Source organism: Phragmites australis, chromosome 1 (assembly GCF_958298935.1).
Source record: "Phragmites australis chromosome 1, lpPhrAust1.1, whole genome shotgun sequence".
NCBI lineage: Eukaryota > Viridiplantae > Streptophyta > Magnoliopsida > Poales > Poaceae > Phragmites > Phragmites australis.
The window spans coordinates 30564700-30568185 of NC_084921.1; positions in this window are offsets into that span (position 1 = coordinate 30564700).

Genomic DNA, 3486 nt, shown 5'->3' on the forward strand with positions numbered 1-3486 from the left:
TAACAGCATACTTTGAGGCTGCCAAACGCTATAACATAACTGGTTAGTCATAAATGTAGTTTTCAAGTTTGTCATCAAACATGTCATGGGGTGTGAGCGATCAAGATGGAATTTTCCCTCCTTGATAACGAGAGAGATATCTTTGGGCCCTTCGAGGTAGTTGGATTGAGAAAGCACATGGCCATGCCAATATGATTAAAGAGTTAATCATGATGAATCCACTACTTGATCGAGTGAATGGTTGAGCTATCACAAGGGTGGCACGTATCTCGCCTTGAGCTTGACTAGTATCATGAGGCGAAGGGATTGGTGCATGTGTATATCAAGGTTCAGCTGATATGATCTTTTATGTATACTTGGGAGTCAACATGTCCTACTAGGGACTACTATTAATTTTGGTTTGGAAATGATTTCCGAGTCATAGCCGTTTGTACATGAACCTAACGGGTCACACACTTGATGGGTTGGAACAAAACATGCGAATTGGATTCGTATATGGGTTTTGATTGGATTGTGAATCCATGAGAAGTTAGAGTCCTAAAGGGTTTCAAACATGGGAGCCCATTGACGAGCTCTATATATAGAGAGGCGTGGGTAGGGCATGCCAAGGTTGAGCCACTCCGAAACCCTAGCCGTAGCCTTCCACATGATCTCCCAAAAACCTAGCCGTGTGTGCAGTGCTAGCACATCGGTGCTGCTATTGCGGCGCTGATCTTCTCGGAGTTGGTCGAGGAGCACGACCACCTGCTCGGAGTTGGTCGAGGAGCACGACCACCTGCTCGAAGTTGGTGGAGAGCATGACCACCTACTCGGAGTTGGTCGAGGAGCACAACCATTTGCTCAGATTTGGTCTAGGAGCACCCCCCCATCTACTCGAAGTTGGTTGACGAGCATGACCACCTGCTTGGAGTAAGTCGAGGAGAGTTATCACCTGTGCAGGACTGGTCGCGGATCTGATCAAGAAGCTACTTGAGGAGTTTGACGTTGGATCGGTCTCCTCATTGGCAAACTTATTGACCCTCTGACTTGGTGTGGAGCGGCAATGAGAAGCATGTACGGGGACGTGGAGACCTTTACCTTGGTGGCTCAAGCTCCGAAGTGATCACGACGGCAAGAGACCGAAAGAGAGGCTAGTGGTGAGACCTTTCCTTGGTGGCTTGGTGGCTCATCCGGGTGAAGGCCTTGTCTTTGTGACTTGGTGGCTCAAGAGCCGTGACTAGGTGTCGACCGAGACCATATCCTTTGTGGAGCTCCAACGTGGACTAGGGATGACATTCATGCCATCGATACCACGGGATAAAGATCCTTGTGCTGAGTTTACACTCTCTACCTTATTTACTTTTCCGTATTTACATTCTTGCAACTTACCTTCTTAGATAGGTTGCAAGCATTTTGATCGGTAGAGTAGACACACTAGATAAACCTAGAGCACATTTAGATAGAAATTGATATAGATTTATCTTGTGTAGTTTTTGGAGATGGATAGATTCTAAGTGTCCTAATTCACCCCCCTCTTAGGACGTCACCGATCCCTTCAATGGGACATTCCTCATAGGCAAATACAGGGGGCAAATACTCATAGCTATCGAGGTAGATGGTGACAACCAGGTTGTGCCTTTGGCTTTTGCATTCATCGAATGAGAGTCTATGGATAGTTGCTTATGGTTCTTACAATGGGTTAAGGGAGGTGTTGCTGGTAATAGACCTAATGTGTGTGTCCTCCATGATCGCCATGCAGGCTTGTTGAACACTATCAACACATTGTAGAGTGGTGTAGACGGTGTATTACCGTGGCTAGATTTGCATAGCCGTTGGTGCATGTGGCATCTTGAACCAAACTTCTACAAATAATTCAAGAGCAAGAGGTTGATAGATCTTTTTAAGAAGTTGTGCAAACAAAACCAAAGGAAGAAGTTTGATGCTCTATGGGAAGAGCTGGATAAACTAACTATTAAGCACATGGATGAAGTTTTGAAGAAGCTAGTTTTACTAAGGGAGGAGGAGCGCATGGGCCTAGAGCCCTTACCACTTGAGCAGCAGAGTGTCACTAGGAGAAGAAAGGGTGGAAGGAGTGTTAAGTGTTTCTCCGACTGGATCAGACATGAACAGTTGGAGAAATGGGAACTCAGTGCGGACACTAATGGTTCACATTATGGCATTATGACAACTAACCTCATCGAGGTTTACAATTAGGTAATGAAGGGGAATATGTCACTGCCATGGTGGCAATTGTGGAGGGAGTCACTCGTGGAACACAATGGTATCTCAGAGAGCATTAAAGTAAGGCAACGCTACATATGGCCAATCTACAAAGGGTGTACACAGAGAGGATAATGTGTTACATGAAAGAGAAGACCGGGAAGGGCTAGTCCCACAAAGTTCATGTTGTTGGTAACCATTAGCACATCTTTGAGGTGATGTTGCGTGACAAGGGCGAACTGGGTATCGAAAGGCAGGAAATTACAATGGAATGCAGGTTGTGGCTAGCGGATAACAAGTGCGAGTGCACTTGCAACAAGCCATCACTGCTGCATTTGTCTTGCTCTCATGTGCTAGCTTGTTGCATGGAGGGCAGCATAGAGTCGGAGTATTTCGTGTCACTGTACTACCACAAGAAAGCCGTATAAAATACTTGGGCCAGTGAGTTTCTTAGGTGGTGGGCGGTAAAAGACTTCACAAAGCCGTCTGAAAATGGTCTATATTAGATTCAGATCCAAACAGTAAGGTCGACACAAAGGGGTGAAGCAAGACTCGGCGTATCAGGAACAATATGGATGATGCTGAGGGAGTACGAGTGCTTCAATATAGGCTGCCTGGAGCTGAGGTCATATGATGAGTACGACAATTCTTTCTACTTCCCCGATGAGTTTGGGCTGCACGACACATTGGACGACCCTATGATGGGTTCTCTCTAATGCAAGCGCAATGTAAGTTATACAAGTTCACACCTTTGTTTAATTACCGTTATTTTATTATGCTTACATGGTTTACACTTAATTTTTTCATGCAGCCGAGGTGGGTGATGGAGACGACACATGCTTCTTACCATTAGTTTGTGGACACTTTCGACCAGTTGCAGATGGACAATGTGCGCTAGACACCTTACGACCATGAGGTAGTCATGACGCTTGCGCCTCTTGGCCTCTTCGAGTTCTGCCACAGGGACCAGGCTCTCTGGTTTATGAGGCGGTGGCTGGTCTTCGACGTCACGGTCGAGCCCTACTACTCGGGCAGAGTGTACATGCAGTTTGGGTGTTACCAACACTTTCCCCTCCAGTGCCAACCAACGGACAACTCTCACTTGTAAGTATTTCTTGTTACAGGTGCTTTGTTAATCATGTTTTCAGTTCTGTAATGGTAATTATGTCTTGCAAGATGACGAGGAAGGGTCAGGGCATCATGCATGATGCAACTTGGATGGCTAAGATGCAGTTGTGGGTGGAGTAGTGGGCGGAGGCGGCTGTAGACGTCCATGTCCCCAGTGGC